This window comes from Lepidothrix coronata, unplaced genomic scaffold (genome assembly GCF_001604755.1).
Source record: "Lepidothrix coronata isolate B3197 unplaced genomic scaffold, Lepidothrix_coronata-1.0 Scaffold13, whole genome shotgun sequence".
NCBI lineage: Eukaryota > Metazoa > Chordata > Aves > Passeriformes > Pipridae > Lepidothrix > Lepidothrix coronata.
The window spans coordinates 3,945,440-3,972,668 of NW_016690193.1; the positions used below are offsets into that span (position 1 = coordinate 3,945,440).

At 40.1% G+C, this 27,229-nt stretch overlaps 1 protein-coding gene across 10 annotated transcripts in view; it reads left to right on the forward strand.

The window, feature by feature from the left end:
- The first annotated feature begins 332 nt into the window (after positions 1-332).
- Positions 333-27,229, forward strand: part of TRIM2 (tripartite motif containing 2) — a 90,872-nt gene continuing 63,975 nt past the window's right edge. For 2 of the 10 annotated variants that reach the window (XM_017805872.1, XM_017805874.1), the window contains exons 1-2: positions 333-637; positions 1,011-1,330. The gene's annotated coding sequence lies outside the window, so the exon portion shown is untranslated. Of the gene's footprint in view, positions 707-1,010; positions 1,331-1,457; positions 1,886-18,041; positions 18,172-27,229 lie in introns of those variants that run through there. The other 8 variants (XM_017805873.1, XM_017805877.1, XM_017805879.1 and 5 more) reach the window with 6 other exon arrangements.

Below are 27,229 nucleotides of genomic sequence, written 5' to 3' on the forward strand. Positions count from 1 at the left end.
AAATAATGGACCTTGTTTACTGGCATTTACAAATTATTTTATCTTTGTGACTGATGCAATGACATGCCCCCTACACTCTCATTTAATTCGTAACACCATTTGGATTTTTTAAAATCCTATATTTCTAATGCAGTTATTAAATAACTATATTTCTTGCCCCCCAGACAGATCAGCTCTTATTTTATACTGAGAATTTCAGGGTCAGATTATTTTTAAAAAGAATCTAGGCCATATACATTATGTAAGGTTTCCATAGTAACAGTTTCTCTGAGGGGAAAACCGACTGTCCGTAGTTTCCACAGAAACCACTCCCCGCTGAGACAGGTGCCTCCAAGGGAAGTGAAGGGAATATAAATGAGAGAGAGAAAAAGAGGCGCACAGATGTCATATGACCTCTGCGGCATCCCTGCACTGTTGCAAATTCAACTGAACACTTCTTTGTTTATTTTTAGTTTGTTGTTCTTGATTGCATGAGTGGCACCTTCTCTGCTCGTGTAAAGTCTGGCCACCCTTCCCTCACATGGAACTGGTTTTGCAGCTGGAGGTACGGCGATGCTCCACCTTGGCAGTGAACTGACCACATCAGATACTAAAGTCCAGTGCTCTAGGAACCACTGTGCGTGGGAGAATTTAAATGGTAAAAGAGAATTTTACCCCTTTTTTAATAACTTTTTTTTTCCTGAAAGAAGTCAGCAAAGACAAACAGGTATGGAAATATTTCCTTCCAGAGAGGAACTGGAGAGGAGGGAAGCTCAATTAATTTGCCAGTCAATGGTTTTGTTCTTTTGGGGTAGAAGGCATACTCTGCTAGGAAAAATGTATTCTGAAAGATTGGGATGTAGGAAAAAGAAATTAACACAAGTCCTAGGATTTGTTAACTGAGGAAAAAAAGGAGAAATTTCTTTAATGTACTTTAATGTCACTGAGGCAAGTATGGATTGACATTTCTGAAATCCTTTTGCGCTTTTTTTTCACAAATAGTGTTGATTTGTTTTATTTTTTTTTTTAAGGGCAATAAAACCGTGACATTCATTCAAGGCTTAGTGCAGCCATAACTACAGATTAACGCGCTGGCTACTTCATCTTCATCCTGTCATCTCTCTGCTGCTTTATGGGGAAAGCAGGCTGACATGGTTATTAAATCTGGCAGCTGTGTTGTATGCACATGGGAAGCAAGTAGAGCACAGCATATAGAAAATGAGTAGCTTTCAGATAACAGCCTTCGTTTCACTGCTGCAAGACTTGAAAGGCAGCCTAAAAAGCTCTTTCTCTTCTTTGTAATCACCAGTCGCTGGATCAGTGCGCAAATATCACAAATACAGTTGCAAATGTAAGTATTCCTTGCCTGTGTGGTGCTTTCAGATTGCTAATTAAGGTTTCTACCTCAGTCTTCTGCTTGAAAAAGCAGAGAGATGAAAGCTGAAAACATCCTGACAGGGAAAGCTTCTCTGCAGTATTGTTCTGGCTTTCAGTGGAAGAGCTGCCGAGGGAAACGGATGCATGAAAGCTTTCCAGAGCAAGTAGTTTGTGGTTGTGTTTGTTGATTTTGGGGATATCTGCTTGCCATTTTGTCTCTGAGGGGAGAAGTCAAGCAAATGCAGGAGTTACTTATAGAGAGATGTGTTTCTGCTTAGATTAGATAGTATTAGATATACAGCAAGAAAGATACTTCAGCTGTAATAGACAACTTGTGAGCACATAGGGGAGAAATCTCCCCTGGTGTTTTTCACCGTGAGTCTTTTCTTTAAAAATCCATAAATGCAGACCTGGACTTCTGATTCGGAAACTCAACAGTACCTTATTATAAGAAACACAAACAAATAGTCATCATAAGGGGCACCAGTAAGTCTGCAGCTGACCTGATAAGAACAATGAACATAGCACGGTGAGCAATGCATGTTTTTCACCAATCTCACTCTGTCTATACATGAAGATGATCTTTATCTGCTGTGTGGCATGACGACAGGATAGTAAGGTGGTTGGGAAGCAGTGCAGTTGAAGGTTTCTTGGTGTTGCAGTGATACTGTAAGGAAGAGAATTGGTATTTTTCAGTGTTTTTTGGTCTCGTAGCACTGAAGAAACAGCATCTTGGTTTTTATTCTCCTTTCTAATTCAAAGATTCTGTAGTGTAATTGTCCTTTCGAGTTTATGGCTAGTGAATTCTTACTGTGCTGTGAATGAATTCTGCTTATTGAAAACAGCTTGTGGTCAGTACCAAGTATAAATATCAGATAATTGCACAAGAAATGCAGGTTGCAGTCAGTTTGCTTCTGTTGCTGCATCATGTTTCTTGCTTTATTTATAGGTTTTGTTATTTCTTGGGGACCACTGCGGTACTGTAAACTTCTCGTGAGCCATGTGAAAATGTCATTTTCACAGCTAACAGGTGACTGCCATTAAGTGACTAGGGAGAGAGTATGTGTGTTATGTTGTTTGCTGCAAGAGAGGGCCAAACATATTAATGGTATAACCCCCTTGATAATGCTGCTGTAACACAGGTATGTTTGATCAATCTGTTGTTTATAAGCTTCTCTTGCAATACTTCAGCCTCATCTTACATATGTGTATAAATGCCTATCTTCATTTTGGAAAGTAAAAGGTAATTTTGAAGCTTCTCTTTCCTTCCTCTTGTCTCCTTTTCCCCTTACAGACATTCAGAAATTCATAGCTTCTCTGAAACTTAGCACTGAAAATGGTCATTTTTGATGACAGCTGTGGAGCTAAGCTTCCCAAGCTTGAGTGGCAGTCAGCCAACTGCTGAGACAAGTGGTGACCTTTCAGGACAATGTCTCTCACAAAAATGTCAAAATATTAAAATGGCAGACATCAAATGCCATGTGTGTGGGGAAGAGTAGTCAGCTGGCAGTCTTTCAGCTGAAGACAGTTAATCCACTGCTTGCTTGGATTAAACATTGAAAGTCCCTGCCTAAGTCTCTAAAATATAGAGAAATTATTCATATGTGTCCTGAATAATTTCAGAAGTTCTTCTGGGAAGATTTGGGACATGGATGGAAAATTTCAGAGGTGTTTTATTTAAAATCTGCTCAGACATCTTTCTGACAGATATCCAGAAAGGCAGATTTTGGCCTTTAATTTCACCCTTTGCATTATATACCAGTTTTCCTCCCAAATCTCTTATCCAGAATGTAAATGGATCCTGATGAAGCCTAAGCAAAGTTCATCAATGCACAGCAGGATGCTGAAATTCTGATAGCATGTGCACTGACTTTTTAGGCATATGCTCACTGAATACTAAACAATCCCCTGCAGTTCTTGGTGCTGCAGCCCTGAGCTGAAACCTCATTTGCTATTACATGCATCGATGCTTTGTAACTTTCTTTGAAGGCACTGAGGTGTGAACATTCCCATGCTGGCTCAGATACCTTTACCCCCTGGTAACAGATCAGTGACACTGTGACAGGCTGCCTTGCTGGTTTCCCCCTGCCGCATAAATATTTTTGGGAGGTGTGAAACTGCCTGATCCTTTACCTTAGCCTATAGAAAAGCCAGGCAGTCGATGAGGACAAACCTGTTCACCTTGTGATTGACCTCTCTTAGACAATAAGAAGCAGTACGTCAGTGACTGCACTGGACCAGTCTTGTCCAGCCAGTTTGCAGCTGCCCACTGTTCAAGAGAATTCTCAGTATTCTCCATGCAAAGCACAGGGTGAGCTGCCAACACAGGTAACCCCCACAAAGTATTCAATGTTCAGATTTAATAGTGCCAAATCCATTGTTACCAACATGCTGAAAAGGAATATAGTCCTTTCCGGTTTTCTTTCCCTTTTTCCTTCCCTTTCAAGATAGGAGTTCTGTGTCATTCCAAGTTTGTTTTCTTACTACAACCAAGCAACTTTTTGTAACTGTGTTTTAGTGTTCTTCACTGCTACTCATAGAGGAAGTGTGTCCCTCCCCATCTGTCCTTTAAAACTGGGAATCCTGTATTCCATGACCACCTTCTCTCTACTGTAGTCATAGGAAAGACTAAGTCTCCATGTTGGTCTTTTCTTTCTAGTTAGTGTTCTGTGATCGCTCCTCCTTTCTCCTAATTCCCTACAAAGAATTTTGAGACAAACGAGATATGTAAGGACAAATTCTCACAAACATCTTAGAGAAATTTATCCTTCCTTCCCTTCCTTTACCTTTCCTCCACCTTCGAATTTCTATCAGCTTTGACACAAACACTTCTGTGATTTGAGACTTATTAAGATGAAAAAATCTGTTTGGAAGAAAACCATTATGCTCATCTAGTTGAGGAATAAAAAGGTAACTAGAGTACCAGTAAATGTAACTTAGCACAGATACCTAGGCTGAGTTTTGGATTTTGATCTTCAAACATCAAACCGCATGTAGGCTCAATCTATTTAGTCATCCCTGATAATGGCTGCTGTTTTCTGTGGGCTCTGCATGAAGAAAAAATCTGAGAAAAATAACTACATGAGCAGTAATTTCTTTTAAATCGAATTATTCAGGACTTGATTATTTCCTAAGAAGCCGTGCAGTGTCAGATCATTTCATTAAATATCAGTCATTACACCTGATATGAAATTCTGACTTGTCCCCAGACTGCATACAAGCTGTACTACAAAAACCTCCTTAGCACACACTTAGCACCATTCTTGTTTGGCTCTTCATCTGGATTCAGAACACAGATGTCAGTAATATGTTACATCTGAATTGGTTGTCAGGATAACAGAGTTTTCTTAGACATGGCCTTGAAAACGCATGTAATTAAAATTAGAAAATGACATACACTTACTGTGACCTTATTTCAAAGTTGTCTTACTGATTCACTTGGAATGTCTCCCTTAGGCTGGTAGTGTTTAGCTATTAAGTTAATGAAGTATATTAATTGAAAGTAACTCAACTGACCAAAACATGACTATAATTACAAAATAGTTGTGGGCCACCAATGAAGATTCCCCTTAAAATCATTAAGACATTATTGTCAATTACTAAGTTATTAAGATTCATGATAAACTTAATTATTAAGGTAATAATATTCATTATTAAGTTTAATGAAGCATGTTTGCCTTTAGTTATTTACAGATTCTAAATGTCAATGTTCATTATTGGCATGAGCTAGCAGCAGCATGACACATGGCCATCAGTTGTATATGGAGGAATAAAAAACTCTAAAGGATCCCAGAGGGCCAAGTTGCAGTTGTAAAGATGCAATATCTTGAAGTTCCGAGGAGTTTTTAATTTCAGTTTGAAACTATACTTTGCAATAATATCTCTTTTTACATTGACACTGCAACTTGTATCACTTTAGTGACATATTAAACACTAAATTTAAATATATATTCTGACAGCGGTGCTTGAACCTTCCAGAAAGCAGTTGAAAGGATCTATACGAATGGAAGCAAACAAACATGAAGGGCTGTTGTACTCATAAAATGTCTGTCTTTTTTTCATACAAGGAACAATGAGTAGAAGTCTGAAAGATTATTTGCAAGCATGCAATTAATCATAAAACCAGCTTGATCTGGATGGATAAAGCAGTGGTTTATCAATCTGGTTAGCTAGTACTTTGAAAGGATTTTGCAGAACTCATTAGTTCAGGAATATTAAGATGGGTGCCTCTTTTTTTATGAGACAATAACGTGATTCCCAAATGGATTAGCTAGAAGGTTAAAAGCAAAGCAATTTATCCCCATGGTGGTATGGATTAGTGTTAAGGACATTCTGAAATCCTGTCCTATCATTCATTTATTTCAAAGCATTCTTAAAAGTAATGACCTAATTTTAAAGACAGTAGAAATAACCAAATCACTGCAGCTTCTTTGTCTTTTAGAAAGATAGGCAGTCTTAATTTAAAGGCTTCAATACTTTTGAGTCTCCTTTACCTGTCTAGGGGAGTAACTGAAAAAAGTTAAGCACTTTTTCTGCTCTGTTCCCCCCTCCTTCAGTTCAGTGGGAATTCACTGACACAAGGGGCTTTTTTAAATAATGAGAGTGTTTGCAGACTAATATTGAGCTACTTCTGTTTGAATGCCTTGTAATGAAGGTTTCCACTCTTCTGTGGAAATAGGTTCACTGAAATTAGTGTCTTTGGCTCTGTCTTAGCAGAGAAGTAGTTCCTGCTGGAACTACTAGTCTTGTCAGGGCTAGGTTTTTGAAAGAGGAGGTTGACATCAACTCCCTTGACATTCTGAGTGTTGCCCTCTGACATATCTGAATCTATAGGTTGCTCTAGCTGTGTTAGAGTATGTGTGGCCCTCAAGTTTTAAATTAGTCCTTAGATAATGCTGAGACATTAGGTAATTGCTATGTAAAAGTAAAGCAATGAGGCTGAAAATGGATTAAAGAATTAGATAACTAACAGCCAAATTATTTTAGCATGTTTGGAGTTCCCAGGACAATATATTTATTAACCTTTGTCCAAGACATAGCCATCCTACAAGTGAACATAACTCATACTGCATATACTCATGGCAAATTTTTACTCCAAATGGGCTTCCAACCACCACTGTTTCTACAAAGTGGAATAGCCAAAGCACTCTTTTTCTCTATAAAATTAAGATTCTGTTCTTCAAAATGAGAAACAGAGAATTTATTCAGCTTTTCTTTTGTTTTTGGGAACATGTTGAGAGTTAACAGTGGTGCTTGTAGCATAGATGCCATTGTATAGTGCTTATAATGAACACCATGCTATGACATCAAAGGTCTTTTAGAAATCAATAATTATTGATGAGAAAATAGGTCATTATTTTCACTGTAATTATTAGGAGACGTGATGGTTTGCTTTGGTTCTGACCTTAGTTGTTGATGCACTAAAATAATAATTGCAGCTAATTCCCTTTTTTCCATAAATGTTCATTTCTTGGTCAGCATTACAGAATGTAGGTAAGGGAGGACCACCATGCAAAACACTTCTATTTCTTGGGAAGTGTGAGTTTATTCTTTTGGGGCAACAAAAGGTCACATCATTGGCTTAAGGCAATGCTTTTAAAAAATTATTCTGTCCTTAAAATGTTTTCTGAAAGGTTTTGCTTTCCTTTATTCTTGAAGGGGTGAGAGCAAATAGACATAGAGAGGACTTCACCTGATTGCAAGTGCTATGGAGAGCAGAAAGAAGAAAGTTCTTTGATGCTCCTTGGTCCTTAGCCAGCTAGCCCTTGGAGAAATCAGAGTTGATGTTATGCAACCCTGATTTGGGAAAAAATGGCTTAGATCCTGCAGGAGCAGCAAACCCACACTACTCTGGCCTTATCATGTGGAAAGCTTTTTCCTGTAAATATATTTCCCCTCTCTTTGTCACTGAGGAAAGTTTGAGTGTTGTCAGAGCAAGAAGTGGCTGACCATCAGTATGTCATCATCTGTGCTTCCAATGAACTATTTAAATAAAAGTGTTTGTAAAGAGAGTGTAAGAGAGCCCTTCAGCTGATTGCTTTAATCAGGGAGGGGACTAAAAGTAAGTGTAGGGCTGCCTATCACATTGGCAGTGCAATTCTCTAGGTCAGTGGATTGCTGTCTCTTCACAGGACTATTTGTCAATGGGTTTGTGTACAAAGAAGTCCACAGTAGTTTGTTTATCTACTGATCCAGAACAGAAGCTCAAATAGCACAACTTTCATGAAGGAGGAATTGACAAAGAGTGCAGCTGGGCTGAGGGTGGTACAAGAAACTCCATCCATCATTTTCCAAAAGGCACAATGTATGGCTTAATTGTTGCTACTAACAATTGTTGACCATTTTATTTGCTATAGCAAAAGTATGATCCCACAGAGAGCCAACTTGGAAAAATACAGTGACAGAGGAGTCTCTTTTTCCCATTCACTTGGCTTCATTCACTGAACAGATTCCACTGATTCTGCCTGGACCAAGACCTTCCACTATTGCTCACCTGCAAAGCACACTCCTTGACCACCATGAGCTCTTGAGCTGGCTAATATAGTTGTAATTAGGGAAGGAACAGCCCTGACAGTGAGGAAATAGTGTTAGTATAGTATGCAATAAAAAGAGCAATATTCCATATTGGGGAATTTTTTTAAGACAATATTTCTTGTGAGAGAGCTGCCCATGGGAATACTTCTCATACCAGAGAGTTTCCTTCAGTGCCTTGTGAACTTAAACTGTCCTCTTTCATTGAACCAGGTGTGATGTGCCTTGTTTAATATCGTTCTCTGCTGCAAGGTTTATATTTAAGGTATGCTACACAAACACTAGGAAAGGAGAGAAAGCAACATGCCTATATCACATAAAAAATTTGTCTCCCAAGTGACTATGCATCGGGACACCGTGAGGTTAGTGTACATATTCATGAGATGTTAAAAAATTCATTTTCTGGAATAAAGCCACTCCCTATTGTTTAATATTCAGGCTTCTACTGCAAAACAGAGGATTTTAGTGGTTCTGAAATAAAGACGTGAATTTTTGTCATGCAAAGCAATCTGATTTTTCTTAGTCTTAATGATTTTGGCTGAAGTTTTTAATGAGACAAACATCTAGCATGAAAGATTTGACCCTAACCCCTAAATACTGTCAATCTATTAAATGCTGAAGCATGGTCTCTTAATGGAGAAATATAAAATTACTATGCTTTCAGATCATCCTACCAAAATGCACTAAAAATGCACAGTTGACATCAAAATGCTGCTTTGAGCAATTATCATGGCATTCAGTACCTCTGTGTAGCAGGAGGTTCCTAAGTATAGCTGTAATAAGATTTCTTAGAAAAAAATCTGAATGGTAATTTATTCTGTTGAGGATCATATTAAATACCTCTGTGGGTTCTTCCCCTTCCAAAAAGTGATATTGGAACTTGCTGTAGAGTCTGAGATTACTGTGGATGAGGAAGGAAGTGAAAGGCAAAAAGACTAGACCATCTTCAGTTTCATTTTTTGAAATGCTACTGGGAAAACTTGACTTTTTCCCTCATTCTCAAATTAAATAGATTTTTCAATCTGCAGAATATTTTCTTCCAGAGTGCCTGTGTCCTGTTATTTTGTATTGTGGACATTAATGCTCCTAAATCCTCTGGAGTATCAAGGGATTTTAGGCATCATCATATCTAGGGATGCCAGTGGAATGGACTACAATATAAGCTTCCTTTCTGGCTGACTTGTGGTTTTTGCTGTCTTTAACCTGTCCTTAAAATGACCAAGAAATATGGCTTTAAAGTAACTGCATTAATCCAAGCAATTGCTGAATTTTAGCAATTACATTGCAATTATCACGGCCGCCCTCTGTGCGGTCTCTTTCAGCTTGAACTTGAGTCAGAAAGCAGCCAAGAGCAAACAACAATCCTTTAAACGTGCCACATTGCTGACCTTGACGAGCATGCAGAAAAGCACAAGTGAATGCACACAAATTTTCAAGGCCTGCTGTTCATCCAAACACTGCAATATTAACCCCACACAGATTTTTTTCCTTGCATGCAAACAGAATCACAGTGTGTGAGCTATAATTTAATACATATTGTAGCCTGGGTCAACACAAAGGCCCTGGTAGAGCACTGTGATGCAGTAGGGCAGCTGTGACTGTTTTAACAGCATCAGAGGGTCCTCGCTCAGGGAATGAGGCAGAATATTCATTACTTTTAAAGCAATAAGAAGAATGAAGGCTGGAAGAAAGGTTTTTTTTAATATAAGTGTCTGTTAAATAGAACAAAAAGCAGACTGAGATGGAACTGATTTCATATCAATGTAAAAATACCATAGTGATGCTGGATCCAGGTTATAGAGATTATAATTTTATTTCATGCTGCATACCTTCAGAAAACCCTTACTAATTTAGATAGCATTGGTATTGCTTTTGCATATATGTTTTTTAAAAAATTATTTATTTGCTTGAGATAGAACATACAGTATCTCCAAGCTTGTTTGCTGGCTAGGTAATATTTCAAAAGACTTTAAATTCCTTCCCTTCAGTTAACATTTGCAAGAAAACTATCTAGACTTTTTTGTTTTCAAATGAAAATATATAATTTAGTTGATTTTAGACTCACATTGAATAAATAATTAAATGTCATGTTTAATTCTTAATTCATGCTACTTGTGTGTTAATTACAAGTATTAAAATTAATTACAAATTCTTATGTAGATTTCTCCCTGTAACTTACAGTTGCTGTGTATACATACAGTCATACAAATACTTCTTATGGAGAATTTGTTTTAAATATGTATATGTATTTCTGAAGCATTTTAGCATTCCATGAATTCCATTTCTTTTCAAGTCAGTGAGAGCATATTGAACAGAACTCCATTCTTTCAAGTATGCATGTTTCATAGGTTTGCTTGAATTTTATAGACCATACAGAAATTTGTGGGAGGTGCTTTCATTCTGAAGTGAGCCATTTGTCTGTACACTTCTTTGTTGTTCTTGCCTTTAATAAGAACCCTTGTATGCTCAGTCTGCTGATGTTGTCTGTTATCCATTTTCACTCAGGTTCTTATATGTGTGATTGACTCAAGAATTACTCTGGGATTATTTTTACCCCCAGTTCACTTTTCTTAGACTGCTATAAAATGGCATGACATAATTAAATCCAGATGTGGGGGTGGTTTGGTTCTGATTACATGACAGGTTTAGCCATGTGCTACTTGGATCAGGAGGACTTTTATATTTTAATTGAGTTCTCCTGTATCGCTAAAGTGTGTAGTATCTTCTAACATTAAGGTCTTCTTTCCCTCTCCTACTGCTCAGAATACCTTTATAACAGAGCTTTGCTTGAGAACTAGCGTGTCCCTGTTTTTATAGGGGATAGGTAATCACTAGGAACTTGACTTGAGAACACCTGGAATTCATCAAAATTCCCTCTTACTAGCCTGTTATATGAGGATATTGAAAACTTGGACTGCTGTGTTTGCTTGCAGGCTTCTATCAGTACACACCACTATCTTTTAAAAGCATTTCTTTATCCAAGTGAATGATTCTGACCTTTGTTGTGTCTCTGCAGTTTCAAGCATTTAAATTATTTAAGTATTTCTGCATGCTAGGTAACTAGCACATTTTCTCTAGGCTTACTCGGTAGAAAGGGTATGGAAAAGTAAGTTGAGTATAGCATTTTTCTTGATATCCCCCTCCCTCCAATTCAGCAAGTAGGAATAAAATGCATGGGTAGTCTCGTTCGAGGAGAGGTAAAACTCCTGATCCGCACTGGGAGAGGGGAGGGACAAGTCACATCTGCACCATTAGGCGCAGACCACTCTGGCCATTATTCAATGGGGTGTGTATGTGTGAAGGGAGTTAATTCCTTTCAGTTCCTGGATAAATCCATGGCTGACCTCATTGATGTGACAGCGAAATCAGCGGGAGTTCTCATATGCTTGGCAGGAAGGCACGTATTAAAGTGCTTTCTTTGAACCAAGGTCACTGCATTGCTAATCTGGGCATTTTTCCTGTGATGGGCAAATACCTCTTGGTCTGTGAGCATCCTTTGCTCTTGTTGATGCAGAGGTTTGGTTCTGTGCCAAGGAAGCAAGTGGGATATTTACTGCTGAGTTCAAGATGAATAGGGTTTCTAATGGGAGCATGAACCATGGCTATCTGGAAGGCAGTCTTCTAGTTAATTGTATCTGTTTGTTGTGTAACAGCAAGGTCTTTGCAAAAGAGTTCTTTTGAATATCTCCCTTGAGTTCTTCTGTGTGAGCAGGAACATCTCAGCTCACAGAGAATTGCAAGGAACTGGAGAGGTGATCTTTTTTCTTTGTAAACAAGCTCACATTGCAAAGGCCATACCTAATAAGGAATTTGTCAGTTCCAGAGATACTGCTGGAAATGTTTCTGCTGTTATATAGAAAAGCATTTCTTGGAGACAAGTCATCTTGTATTTTGAAATTAGGGTGGATGTGTGTGCTAGTAGTGTCTGTAGCTCTTTTTTGGCTTTTTGTCAGAGTACCTGACACTCAGAATGTAGGTCTGCTTCAAAGCCAAAACATTTGTCCTTCTGAAATATTTTTGTGGTGTTTCAGCACTCTTTGAAAAATCCCTCTAGAAGTGCATGAATCGCCCTCAAACAACAGTGGAATTTAAATGTTGTCTCTAGATTCATTCACATAATTTAATAGAGAAATGCCTGTAGTGTAGTATAGCAAGGCTCAAAGTAGCTTATAGCCAGCTTGGGTATAGAAGCCAGTTATGGCAGCATGGTGCCCAAGACAGGCTGATTTGCTTTGCTTCTTGTCTAAGTAGGTTTACTATGTTCTACAACCCCAAAGTTAATCTTTGCCCACAGTGCATATATTTTTGGAGGTGCATCCTTTTATTAGTGCATTTGTGTTATGTTTGGAATAAGTGACCTCAGAGGTGGTAGGAAATTTTAAAAAAAACTCTGCTGATGTAGTTATCCTGTGAAATAGGTAAGACATAATATTACCACTTTACAGAGGGATATAAAAAATAAAATCACTAGTGCACCTCTAACTAGAACACCAGTGATAGTCAGACATGACAACTGCTGATGTACATCAGCTGTATAGCCCGTGTTTTCTTTCCACACAGCTTCCAATGCTATAATTGTATTTTTGGGTACAGTTACCATTTCATAATACTCTGCTGCTTTTCCACTCCTGTGGAGTAGAGGCACAAGTCTCCCTGTGCAGTGGGGCGTTATTTACACTATTAAGTTCTGGTGCATATCTCTGTTTGATCTGATCCTTCGTGTAGCATTACTGATGAGGGTGAAGGAACTATGACAAGCCTTGAAGAGAGGCAGATTCTGGATAGGAAGCTGGCACATTAGGGGGAGATTCCAGCAATTGTTCAGCAGTGCAGGAAGGAGTAGTTGTAAACCTGACCTTTCTATGTAGAGAGGCATGAAGAGAGAGGTGCTGACAGGAGTTGTTTCAGTTAAGCCATTTGGGCACGGGAATACTTCCTATAGTATATGTGGCCTCCAGAGGTTAGATACATCCCCAGTCTTTTCTGGCACTTGCTAGACCTCAGGAGGCACCAGCAAAGGGTTAAATAGTTCCACAGTGTGTTGCTGGCTCTCTAATTAGGAAGTGGTCCAAGAGCTCAAAGTTCAAAATGCACATGGTCTGAATTGGGACTGAGCCCAAGTTCCCATTGATTGCAGCCTCATATGTTAGTGTGCTGCATCTGCACATGGTCTCTTCCCATTGCCATTTCTGACATTTATTTTCCTTTTTAATATGAAAATGAAACAATTCAGCTACAAAGTTTCACTTTTTTTGTCACTATCTCAAGTCTTCCATTGCTTGAGCTTGTGTGCTTTCTGGGAATAATTTGATTCACTTTATAATTGACAGCAGGCCAGTAAAACATGACCAAAATCTTCTCACTCAGGTCCATTCTGCAGCATCTGTGGCTACTGCTGGAGAAGCAGGACAAGTCTACTCCCAGCATCGGAATAGATATGAACTGGTCAGGTTGAGCCTCAGGGGACCTGAGGTTCCTTGATGGCCCCCAAAAGGAGACACAAAGGACAGGCAAAATAGCATTCAGCTGAACTTGTGTTTTGAGAAGAAAGGGCAGAGTGAGGCTGGGCTGAGGCCACAAAATGGGAAAAGTTAAAAAAAATAGTTTTAGCAAGCAAACAATAAAAAGTAGAAGCCAGTTGCATGGATAGTAATATGAAAGGGGACAGAGTCAAAATGTTAGGCATGGAGCCTGCAATCTAGAGAGTGGACAAAGTTCTGCTGAATCATATAATAGAATCATAGAATATGCTGAGTTGGAAGAGACCCATTAGGATCATCAAGTCCAAATCTTGGCCCTATGCAGGCTACCCCAAGAATCACACCATGTGCCTGAGAGCATTGTCCAAATGCGTCTTGAACTCAGACAGACTTGGTCTGAGTGACAGTGCTGTGACCACTTCCCTGGGGAACCTGTTCAGTGCCCAACCACCCTGTGGGTGAAAACCTTTTTCCTGATATCTCACCTAAATCTCCCCTGACTCAGCTTCATGCTGTTTCTTTGAGTCCTGTCATTGGTCATGAGAGTGAAGAGATCAGTGCCTGCCCCTCCCCTTTCCCTCACAAGGAAGTTGTAGCCTGCACTGAGGTCTCCTTTCAGTCTCCTCCAGGCTGAACAAACCAAGTGCCCTCAGCCACTCCTCATACAGCTTCCCTTCAAGGCCCTTCACCATCTTCATTGCTCTCCTTTGGATGCTCTCTAAGAGCTTAATGTCTTTCTCATACTGAGGTGCCCAAACTTCACACAATATTCAAGGTGAGGCCGCACCAGTGCAAAGCAGAGCGGGAAATCCCCTTCCCCAACTGGCTGGTGATGCTTTGCCTGATGCCCCCCAGGACACAGTTGGCCCTCCTGGCTGTCAGGGCACTGCTGACTCATATTCAACTGGCCACTGACCAGAACCCCCAGGTCCCTTTCCACAGCACTGCTTTCCAGCATCTCATTCCCCAGTCTGGATGTACAGCCAGGGTTGCCCCATTCCAGGTGTAGAATCCAGCACTTCCCCTTGTTGAAGTTCATATGGTTGGTGATTGCCCAGCCCTCTAATTTGTAGAGGTCTCTCTGCAGGGCCTCCCTGCCTTCAAGGGAGTCAACAGCTCCTCCCAATTTAGTGTCATCAGCAACCTTACTTAGTATTCCTTTGAGTCCTGCATACAAGTCATTAATGAAGATGTTGAAGAGAACCCAAATATTTTGTTTTCAGATGCAGAAAACTTAAATATTTCTTTTTTTTTGCCTGTCAAAATATATCTCCTATCCAAATTTTTCCATAGGAAAACAAATTATTACTATGTTTTCAGAAACTTGCATTTTAATAAAATAAAACCACACCTTCCTTTAGAAAACACATTTCAGTAAAACATTTTAGTTCTTGCTTGAAATCAAGCAAGGGGTTACAGGAGCTTTTGTGACCTTGTGTTTAAGGATGACATGGTTTTGGGGGTCAGAGTTTTAATTTTCACCCCAGAATAGATAGTAGCTTCTAGGGATGACAGTCAGCTTTTTGCTTATGAAAAAGGTGGTGATTCTGGTCTCCACCGTTTTCCCTCTCCTTTTTCAGCTGCATGTGCTTACTGTTTACCTTCGCTGGCTCTTGGGCTGCTTAATGTGGCAGGGAGATGAGTCAGATCATTAACCTGTCTGAAAAACATACCCAGCAAAACAAATTTGGTCTGTGAGCTTTCACACCATTCCAGGAACATGCATGAGAGAGGGGCAGGCCTGTGCAGCTGGGAATGATGGTGAAGAGAGGGGGCAGGATGACCCTTTTGGTAAAAGTAAGTTGTTAAATCAGCTTGGCCATTACACTTAGCTGGTGCCTGGGTTGGTATCATTGGCAGTGCTGACAACAATTTTCCTACGTCATACAAGGCTTAAGGACAAAGAGGCAGCTTCATCCTTGGCATAATTCTGTTAGTAGAGTCGCAGGACTTGTACCCAGGGTGACTTTGTCTAAAGTGTGCCTTTTCAACATAGTCCACTAAATCAGCTCATTCTTGCTCTCTCTTTTGTTTCTTTATTTGTGGCTACACTGAATTAGCATCTTAAATAAATTGCCATGGGAATCAGAGATGCAATAGCTAGCTTGCTTTCTCTTGTGCATCTACAAACAGTCTTTTCATAGCAGTCTTTTCACAATCTCATGGACAGTGTTTGGGCACTTGATGCATATCCATCAAGGGCTTTTCATGCCTGTCCTGTTCCTTAAAATATAACAGTGTAAGGTGCATAACACGATATATGGTCGATGGTAGAAGATTTCTAGCACATATTATTTATATACACAGATGAAACATCCCTCCTTCTGGAGTGACTTGTTGACTATTTATTGTTCCTCACTCTCGTACTGATACATTATTTCTATATTTTGTGACAAGTGGATTGTAGAAAAGAAAGAAGAATAGGTAACTTGATTTGATGAAGCAGGGCATTCTCTTCATAGAGGACAAGGTAAGAAAAGAGCTTTGTAGGAAGAGAGAAAGCTGAAAAGACAGGCCTTGTGATGAAGAGAGCTGTGGGAGTGGATCCATAAGAAAGAAGAAACTCTGAAAAGGCCTTGAAGTTCAGGACAAGAAAGCATGGCTTTCATAGGAGTGTAGGCAATTTGACTGTGGTGTGGAACAAAAGATAACCTCAATTGCTGAATTTTTTGTGGAAAACAATGCAGGTACATTGGGAATAAGATCCAGGCTCACTAATCAAAATAATTAAAGTAACCAAATACTGTGATCACACAAGGGATCTCGGCAGAGATTTGCATGTTAAAAGTATTAGAAAAAAGCTCCGGTAAAATAATATTGTTAGTGTGGGTAGTACAGAGTTAACTAAGTAGGAAATCTGGGTAAAAGTAAAGGCAGTGTAGGTTATATACTTGGGTGGCAGCTGATGGAGCTGTGCAATTGCACCAGAATCTCAGATATCATTGAGGAACGTGCCTAGTATGTCTCACTGTGAAGAAAAACTTGCAAATGTGACCCCGATACATTGTGATGCAGCACTATATGCCAGAACTCTCGTGCAGCCTGTCAGCAGAAGCCTGAGAGCTGTGATATGCCTTCCCATCTGAACGAGGTGCCAACTCCAGCATCTGCTTCTGTGGAGTGTTCAACTCCATTACCAAAGCAGAGGGGAAGAGAAATTACTTTTGCCAAGACTACACAGAAATGAATTTAGTGTGATTGCACTGCTTTAATTTGACCCCAGAAAAGGATCTTAAAATTAGGAGCTGTCAAGACATTTAATACAATATGCCTAAAACACAGGGTGAAATATGGGACTGGAGAAAATCAGAAAGCTGAAAAATACATATGGATGCTTGTAAATCACTAACATAAAGTGGTACAGGAGTCTGCACAAGCAAATAGTAAAAGCTGGACAGACTATAACAAGAGTAGGGTGCCTTTGGGATTGTGAGGGAGGAAGGGGTAGATGCTGAGAGAAGAATTAATCAGAAAGGTCAGAGAAAAAATGGTTAAAGCCAAAACGATGGCATGGGTTTTAAGGAGGATTTTAGTTATTTCCGAAGCAAAAAAGAGCTCAAAGAGCCTGAGGCTTGAAGCACAAAGCATGACATTTATGCAGGGAGTTATTATAAAACACTTGATGAGAGTGATTTTGGTGGCAGACAGGCCTCACAGCCAAACTAGAGGCATAAGAAAGTAGGACAGAGCTGGGATGAAATGGGATCAGCAGCTGTAAGCAGAGTATTCAATTAACTAGGAACAATTCAGTTCAAACAAAGGAGAGAGGAACTTGGGGAGACAGGTGGGATCATAGATGGCTGAGGCAAGATTAGCAGGAGCTTGTATTTCAGGGAGTATTCACTCCATGCAGTACCTCTTTTGTCTCTGTGTTAAGATCAGTAAACTGACAGAGAAATATTTGCTTCTGTGCTACATTACCGTTCCTTGAATGATGGGGGGCCACGGTGTAGTGCTGAAGAGAGGAGAGACTCAACACCTCCACTTTTAACAGCAGTAAGTTGCTACATCAACTTGGTTCTCTCACAGAACCTTACCATAAGGTGCCTTTGTTGTGACTCTGCTCATTCAGGGCGATCAGGACCAAAAGAATAAGCAGTTAAGATGGAGGTGAAGAGAAGCAGGCATAGGAGGATCAATGAAGGTTGGAGGGTCAGGTCATGAAGGTCAGGGTAAGACATTTGTGACAGAGAAGTGAGAAATGCCAGTGTCAGCAAATAAAGCATGTTAGGAAGGATGAGAGTAAGAAAAAGAGTAAAGAGAAGAAAAATCAGACTTTGCAAGTAAAACTTCTTTACAGTGAATATGAACTAGACTTAATTTACAGGGTTTTTGTTCGTTTGTATGTTTGATTGACCTAAAAGAAACAATGCACTGGAGATGCCTGCGGGCTCTCTAAAAGTGTTTGTATGAATATACATCAAATATGTGCTTTTCCTGAAGTGACCTATCGATTTTTTTTTCCTTCCACCTTAAGCCTTTTAATGCCTAGCAGCAAACCGTGGAGCACTGGCCCTTCCCAGTCAGTCCCCCTTGTTCCCCTGCTTAAGAATGAAATGCAATATCTTGAACACCCAGAATGCGAAGAAGCTAATCATTGGCTCGCATTGTGGCTGGCAGGGCAGACCCGCCTCTTTGGCTTGTGCTGACAAGCTGTTTATGTTTGTGCAAGGCCACCCTTTAACTCAGCCGCCCGATGGCCATAATGGGACCAACTGTCTGAATGCAGGGAGCTAAATCTTCTGATCAGAGGCACAGCGAATTTCAGCCTCTAATACTCCTGCGTGGACTCTATGGAACACTAGTAAGTAGCTTTCTGTCGTCTTCTGGCTTTTCTCATAAGACTAAGGGCGTGTTTTAGCAAGGCAGGTAGGCGCTGTCATTCAGAGAGGCAGCTATTAAAGTATTTTCCTCTGTCTAAAGTAAAAGAGCAGCTACTTTGTATGCAGTGTCATGACTACAAGGACCACACGATTTCAATCTCAAATGAGACCTTCCTGGGAGGCAAAAGAGAAGAAGTTAATAGTAACACAACCCATTTCAACTTAGTGGGTTATTTTTTTATATGTGCATATATATGTATTAATTTATTTAATCTGAATCTAGTTATTATTTTTAGCTACATTTCCCATATTTGATCATCCAGTCATATTTCAAACACCAGCAGTTTTTGCAAGGTCATGAGTAGTGTGGTTTAGAAAAGTGTGAAATGGCTAGAAATTAGATACTATAAAATGAATGCTCCCAAAAATGCTGATATGTGCTGTCATATTCGAAGATACGCCTAGCAGTAGAAAAGCAAAGTTACGTTCAGAGATTTCAGTCCTCTTTGTTGAGTGGTATTGGGAAATGTTCACAGCTCCACAGAGCAAAAGACTGCAAAGATGGAATGAGGTTGACTTCTTGCATCTTTAATATGCCCTTTCTAATTTTCAGAATTTGAAATAAAATATTACCTGCTTGGACAGTATTCTTCAACTTAGTCCTGCATAGCATATATTGATGGACTTTTTATATTTTTTCTTTTACCATTTACACCAGCAAAGAAAATCTTAATGGCCCTGTTAGAGCTGACCACTATGCAAAATCTTAGAACTGGTCTGCTCCTGAAGTTTTGGCAAGTCTATGTCTAGGTTTCATGTGGTAAGTGAGGCTCAGACTAGAAGATACCTGGGAGAAAAAAGTAGCAGTCACTGTAAATAAGTGTGTTCATTATTCCTCTTTTTAAAATACAGGAAAGTAAGTTTCAATCAGATCTTCATTAGCCTTGAGTCATGCAAAAAAAAAATAAAAAAAAATAAAAGCAAATCCGAAGCTAGGCCTGATACTATATTCCTTTCAGCTTGTTTAACTTGCCCCCTATGGATGTTCCCAATAGGGGGATGCCCTGGGGGTTGTGCCCTCATCTCTGCTGTGCTGCTTCTGTTTTGGGGCTGTGCATAGCTTCTGCAGACAGCCCTGATGCAGTCTAGAGACCTTTGGCTCAACTCTCCTACTCATCTATAGGATCTTAAGGACTGCATCAATGAGTTGTGAATTGCAGAGGGCCAGTCAAGCAATATTATGTGTGGGAAGCAGTGGCTAGGAGACAGACAAAAACTTTCAAATAAAACTGGTCAGATTATGGGCAGCTATTGTACTTGGTACATTTTAACTAGGTGGGTCTTGATGCTGATGGTTGTTCAGCTCTGAGATTGAGCCTCCTCTACAGCAATACAGTGCATGTGTGGTAGTGTATGAACTAAAGCTAATTACAGCAATAAGCTGCTTCTGTGCCAGGCTGTGAACACAAGCCAGAGTGCTTCAGTGTTTCATTCGCTCTAAGTAGCAGATAGATACTAACCCTTGATTAGTAAAGATGGAAATGAAATTGTTTTTTGTCTAGATTAAGAAAGCAGGATCTCAGTACTTAAGTAACAGTGAAAGCCATGAGATACACACCTAGGAGTTTTTACTGTGATCTCTCAGTACATAGTTAGGAGTAATCAATATGCTTACCACATTGTCTCTCTCTTGACTAAAGAAAGAACTCCCTTGTGCATCACGAGCTCAGCACAACATGGCTGGCTCTGTAGGGGCAGACTGTGCCTGTTTGATTTGCATCAGGGTAAACAGGCAGAAGATTAAAATTGATTTTTTTCCTCCTAGAGAGCTCATTTTGAAGATGTATTCGTAGGGGTTGCTAAAACAAGGTGCTGAATCAACATCCTTCATTTAAAAAAAATGCTCTGAACTGCATAAGCTATAATTGCAATTTTTGATTCTGAGATGGTAGGCAGTTTGTGAAAACAAAATTATTTATTTGTACTCATTAATAGAGCATTCAGATAGCCTGGGAAGCAGATAAGCGTATCGTCCTCAATCTACAAAAGAGGGAAATGAAATCTGCAAGAAAGCTGGAAACAGAACTAAAATCTGCTTCCAGGGCTGTGTTTTTACTGTGATTCATTCTCTTCCTCTGGCTCTATAGGTGCACTGTATGTTGACTGCAGGATCACTTGCCAACACTTTCCTGTGGTTGAGGAAAATGCAGGCACATTTGTAATATAGCTATTGTTCAGTTGTTCAGCACTCAATGGAAGGTGTTAATTTTGAGTTGACTGAAACCCTGAGCAGTATTTCCCAAATATACTTATGGTTACTAGATTACTAAGACTACCAGATTTCCCCTTCATTGCCCTTGAGAATGTCAGGCCAGCTCTCAAAGTGGATCAGTTTCTTGGGAAAGAACAACTTTGAATTAATAAGATTTTTGAGTTACTAGAGCTGTAATTCATGACACTGCGCATTTGAATTTTTAGTGAAAGCAGAAGGCTTCAAGGGTTATTTTCATCTCAGGTTTTGGACTTTTAGGTGCTCTGCTGCTGTGTCCTACGGGCTTGACACACATGAATTAAGGTTATGATAAGGGAGAGCCCGTGAGTGAAATACCTCATGTGCCCCCCTCCCATCAGCTTTTTGAGTCTGACCAGGAAACCGAACTGTCAGGTAACAGGAAAAAGTCTGAAGGACTGAAAGAAGCAATGGCAGCCTTCTGTCAGGTTTGAATAGAATTCCTTATAAAATGGATCACTATCGATAGAACTCAGGTCTCCATAGAGATAAAGGCTGAGATTTGCAAAGAACCCCTCCTCAGCCTCCTTGGGTAAGTTGCCCTCTCAAATCTAAACCCTCTGACTACTATCCTCCATGCTAATATCCTCAATTTTTACCCATACCTATGAAAGCTTTTAAAATCTTTCATTTGTGGTTTGAGTTTTTCTTTTCCAGGTCCCTTTTCCTAGTTATTAGATCCTTTTTTAGGTAAGGGATATTGTTGCCACTAAAGTGGAACATACTGGTTGGTTTAAAAAAATGAAAAATGCTAAGCATGCAGCCTTTTCTATTAAAAAAGAAAGAGCAGCAGGGCTGTAGTACCCAGATCTCACTCATACATCAAGAGCAGACAGTCGTCTTCTCATACGTGCATTTCATTTTGATGGTGTTACTTGGAGAAGGCACTGCACTTAGGAAAGAAAAGGATTGCTAGGCAGGTTATAGGTGCAAACTTCACCCCAGGAGAAAAGAGTTTCTCAACCAGGGATTTGCCACAGGGCCCATTCTGCAGGGTGGCCTGAAATATAATGGAAAACTTGGGCCAAGGCCAGAAAAGGGATCGCTTCCTATCTTCCTTGCTCGTGGCAGACAGTGAATTGCAGTGGCTAAGTGGTCTTCAGGTCTGTAGTGCCTTAAATCATCTGTATCTACCAGTGTCCACTGGTTTCTTTGACTTCTCTTTCTCCTGTCTGATTGATATGCCTGGCCTCCCTGCTAGCCAGCAATGCTGAGAGAAACAAGCAGCAGTGTATTATGGCTCTGCTCTGCTCTTATGCTGGGAAGACGTTCCCTTGGACTCCATAGGCAAGCCCTAAACTTTCTTCTTACGGTAATCACTGGCTTACAGAACAGGCTGTCTGCATTGCTGCTTTGCTTTGATAGTGTGTAAAAGGCAGAGTCTTGCAAGCTACCTTCTTTTAGGGTACATACAGGATATTGTATATTGTATAATATTAGCTGCAGCCTCTAGGTGGTCCACCCTGATGCCTCTCTAGCTCACCTCTCTCAGGCCCAGAAAACAAATTGTATCCCAGTACGTGCTCAAGTAGGCAGGAAATATTATAGATGCCACCGCTTCTTCATCCATGAAGAAGCTTTTAAATATTTCATTTTCCTTCCTTTTTGCCTTTGCCAGAGGTCTAAGAAAGCAGCAATTTAAGCTCGTAGCATAAAATGTCCCTAATTAAGAGGGTAGCTTGCTGTGTTCTGTCCTGGTTGCTGCTGTCTAAAAAAAATTATCATGGCTGTCATCAGCCTTTTCCTCTTATCACTGCTGGTTCACAGCATGTGAAACTGAGAAGCATAGTATCCATTAAGATTCAAGAATTGTACTGCAGTTCCCTTCCTGAAATGAAATCATACTGGGGCTTGCTTTCTTCTTGACATCTTTCTTCTTATGCAGCATCTTCAGCTGACACTTTACCTAATGCTCCCTAACATATGGTGTAACCCCCTAATGTACCTTAACTGTCAAATGTTAATGTTTGGTATAGTAATATTCTGGCATGGAATTCTTCAGGCCTTATTCTGGCAAAACTCTCACTAATGGCAATAGAAAGGCTGGTTACTTAAGGGCTGAAATGGGACTGTGAGAATTACAATCTTTTCTCATATGTGTGGTTTAATTTCTGCTTCTGATTGAGTTGCTTAACTTCAGAATGGTACCCTTGGCCTTCTTTTCTATTAGTTTTTGACTGTGTAAGAGCAAGCTGATAGGTATTTGATGATGTTAATATCAACCCCAGCATTGCAGTGGCTGAACTTTCTGCATATTATAGTTTTCATTTGCATGCCTTCATGAGACCACCTGTCTAAAAAAATCTGCCTCCTTCTCTCCATTTTCCTATCACTTTCTCCTGATACCTCCTTGTCTCTCTAACTTTGTAATCTATGCTTGATACTCATGCTTTGTGATCCAGAGCTACATCAAAGCATTTTCTTGGGTCATAATGGCTATGGAAAATGTTATGCTGTCACACTCTAATACACAGGTGGAAAAATGCAAGCCAGGGCTACTGTGCTCTGGCTGCAAGAGAGAGGATATAGGAGTGGGAAGAGATGATCCTATGGATAGAAAGAGATGGGGCAGCATCTTTTATATGCATAGGAGGTATGTAGATCAGGAGATTTTCAGTAGAGAAAATCTTTTTTCCCATCTGCCTCAAAGCCCTGCACAGCCTCAACCCTCTCAGACTTTCACTCTGGCTTTTAGTGTCTTGTAGCCTGAGGCCCCTCATTATTAGACCAAGTTTGCAGCTCATGCCTGTATAGGGAGGGCATCTAGCTGCTCTGTCATCTGTGCCCCCAGCCTCAACCACGAAGTTCACAGCCTCTTCATCTTTCTGCTACAACTCCTCTCCTCCCATCCTAGTGCCACCTTTTTTCCCAGGCCTCCCATATCCCATCCTCCTGAACCTCTGTGTTCGAAACCATTTAAGATGCTTGTCCTCCCTGCCTCGCAGTCCTTAAAAACTTCCCCAGAGCTCTTCACTCCTTGCCTTATTCTCCTCCTACTCTGTCTTCCTCACTACAGCCCAGTCTGAGAGACAGGGGCTGTTTGCTCTCCCCAGGAGTCTTGAGTTCTCCAATGCAAAGGCCTCAACATACTTTCCTTTACCTCTTTCTTCTACTTGAAGGCAGGAAGGCAGGACAGGTCCAGGATAAACCAGGCAGTTAGTAGTCCTTTGTCTGCTGTAAGAGTGGATAGCTCCAGGCAAGGTCAGAGAAAGACTAAGCCAAGAAATATATAAGCATGGTATATTTTTTTTTTTTAAGAAAACATAACCCTTTCTATTTATCTTGGCCAACAAAGTGTCCAGTATTCAACAAGTATCTTGTGAACCAACTTCAGGCCCAGAGCTGCTTTTGAACTGTTCACTGTGATTCTTCATGTGCTCATTTCTTTGTGTTACCAGTCACATGGTAACATTTCTGATTCTTGGATGAATGATGTTTTCAAACAAAAAGAGGGATTTGGACACATTACTTTTGGTTCAGAACTTTTCATGAATGCAGACATATGAAAATGTCCTACATCAGTGTTTCCTGGATACTTGCTTTTGAAAGAAAGCTTACTTATGTGAATGAAAGTTTTGAAAAACAGTGATACTGAGACAGTACAATTTTATAGGAGCCAGGGCTGGTGGTTATTTCTCAGAGTAGCAAACTATGATTTAGGGCAGTACAGAGCAGAAGCATGAGCATGGCACAAACTGTATGCCCGTGTTTAAGGGACATGGTTGCCACAGAAGTGAAACTTAGAGCTTGAAGTAGAATTACAGTCAGGAGGAGTGTGGGCTTACCTGCTGTTTCATAGTATATTTCCATAAGAAGCTTGAGCATTTGGCTCACAGTTGTCTTTCTTCCCCTGCTCTGGTCCATAACATCCCAAGCGTGTGTCCGCTGCAGCATTCAGCGGACCCCTGTGAGCTAATTCACCTCTCATAGCTTGCAGAAAATTGATGCATTTTATCATAGGGCAGTTTTCTGTCAGGCAATCAACTGTATCTGTTCAGTGGCAGTTCAACAAGCTCTCAGTGCAAGGTAAGACCTGTGAGTGTGCAACCAGAGGGGAAAAGGGAACCTCTGAAAACAGTCTAATGTTTGTCTTTTGAAATTATGTTCTTCCGATATTTAACCTTCCCTGATGAAAACCACTATGACATATGCATTGCATGCTGTTTGCTGACTTGTTACTTAAAGAATACAAAGTATACAGCTGTTAACTCCTGTCCTGTGGGCTTCAGGGTAGGAGAAAGGGATCATCATTCTAGCATACTTAGAAGGGAAAAGGCTGCGTTTTTCTCCGTCACCAGTGCTCTCAGAATGAGCTCATGTGCCCTAGGCAAGCCCCAATCCCTGTAGTCACAGATGTTAGTGAGACTCGATGAGAAAAAGTGGCTTAGTGTTATGCTTATTCTCCCTTTTTTTCTGGGGACAGCCAGGGGCTACTGCAGGCTGTAGTGAAAACAGCAGCAGCCACGGGGCTTCTCCAACGATGACATCAAGGTTATAATGCATTATGTTTTTGTCTGAGCTGCGTATTTCTTTCTGTGAAAACAAGTGATACATTATAAAGCAAAATACATGCACTATAAAGCAAAATATCAAAAGCACTGAAACAGCCCAATTCTCATCTAACAGTTGGAGCAGGCAGCAAAGGATTATCACACAATATTATCTCTCTGAGAGATCAGCTGACAATTATGTGCCTTTCTGGAGAGGGACAGGCTTTTGCCAAACTCAAGTCGCTGGGCACCAAGCTGAAGTACTACAATAAAATACATAATGAGTCCAGACTGAATACAAGCTTAGCATCTGAACCCAGACCCAAGATGGCTGTTCCCACTGCTGGATTTAAAGATGCTGGTGATAAGATGATTTATAATGTCACAGCTAATTTGTCTTTAAAAAATGTGTTATTGTCAGTGCCAAAATCTACCTAATTTTATGTCATTGACAGTGAGTGAACTGAAGCTTTGCCTTGGACTCCTCCAAGGGTAGATTTTTCTCAGTTTATCAGACTTGAGGTTTTTCAGTCTGTACAAAGCCTGCAAGCTTGTTTGCATCAGAAGAATTATCTAGGACTTAAACTATGACCGACTAGAAATCTGCATAAACATATTCGAAATCCTACACCAAGTGGTCTAGTGCTAAAATCAAAGGTGAACACATAGCTGTAGTGAAACCCTGGCTTTTTAATCTACTATCCTGAGCTTCTATCATTTAGGTAATTTCACAGATTCTAATCAAATGGCAAAGTGCATCCTCTACCAAACCCAGACCTTTCACCTGTCACTTTCTCAGTATTTAAGCTGCAAAGAACAGGTTGAAAAACAGGATGCTTTCATCTATACCTTCGCAGTTCAGCACTCACAATACAACCACACTAGACTAGATGGGAGCAGAATTCAGGCCAAGAGAGATACATACTCTGCCACCTACTGTGCACTACAACCTGTCCATCACTGACTGAGGAGGGTCACTTTTTCCTTGCTTTAATGAACATGCAATGAAGTTTGAAAAAACCTTTAAAGAATCTACATACAAAGCTGCATAATCAATATCTAAGCTGCATCCTACTCCACTCTTGTCCTGCTAATATTGCTAACATAGTGGATCTCTGTGAAAAATCAATATGGAAAATAACAGAGTGGTTCTGTATCTGGCATTTGAAAACATCCTAAATGGAAGCGGCTTTTTTTCCAAGAAGACAGATTGCTCCTAGGTAGTTGTTTTCCCTATCTGATCTGTTCTTTGTTGTAGTCTTTCCTATACGAAGCTTTCTAGAGTAAATTTTCTCACTGTTAAACTGTTGAATATCTTCCATCTCCAGTTTTCCAGAAAACTAGCATCCCTGTGCGATATAACAACACAGTGCTTGACTGCCTCAAAAGTCATGGAGACAAGAGTGTGAGAAAGTGAGCATCAGATGATGTCCTAGTAATATCCAGGCTGCATTGAAGGGACACACAGCTAACCTGTCTGGAGGCAGGAGCTATATATGGACAGTAGGGTGCTGGCCCAATATGGATGATATGAAAAAGGAAATCAATTTTGAATATAAAAAAAAGAGAGAAAAAGACAGTGAATAAGAGTCAGGGAAATGAAGGGTCATTTAAAATCAATCATCTATTTTTGAATCTTGAATTTTCTTGAAGTTTTCTTACAGAGTTGTTATTTGTGAAAGCTGCCTTTGATGTAAATTGACAGACATATTGAAAAGCACCTGAGAGATCAGTGTGAATTAATGCATTCACTCCTTGGAGGGAAAAAATATCTGTCAGCACAAGTATCAAAAAGTGGTTACTCCCACCTACTCTCCACTTTAACAGCATGTCTCACCAAAAGATGCATTCCAAAAATAATAGTCATTCAACTTGTCTTGTACTGTGACAGTACAGTGAGGAGAGAGCCTACATGCCTAGCAAACCACACAAGGGCTGCTCTGCTGTATCCAGTGAAATAATTTCTGTCCCCAGACTCGGAAGTCTGCTCTACCAGTATCAGGTCATTTGGTTTCATGGAAAGTATCAGTCCTGGTAAGAATGTGATGTAGTCAGTTCACCCCACTTGATTACTAAGTGGGAGAATAACTCAACTGTTAACAAACCCTGTTTACTACTGTTTCAAAAAATAATATTATTTGCTTCAGCTGATGTCTGTGCATTTCAAGTGTTTTGCTGCTTACTACCTGGATGGGAGAGGAGGGGAAAAATGCTAGAATGCAGGTCAAAGGTACACAACTATGGTAGCAGCTGAGCAGT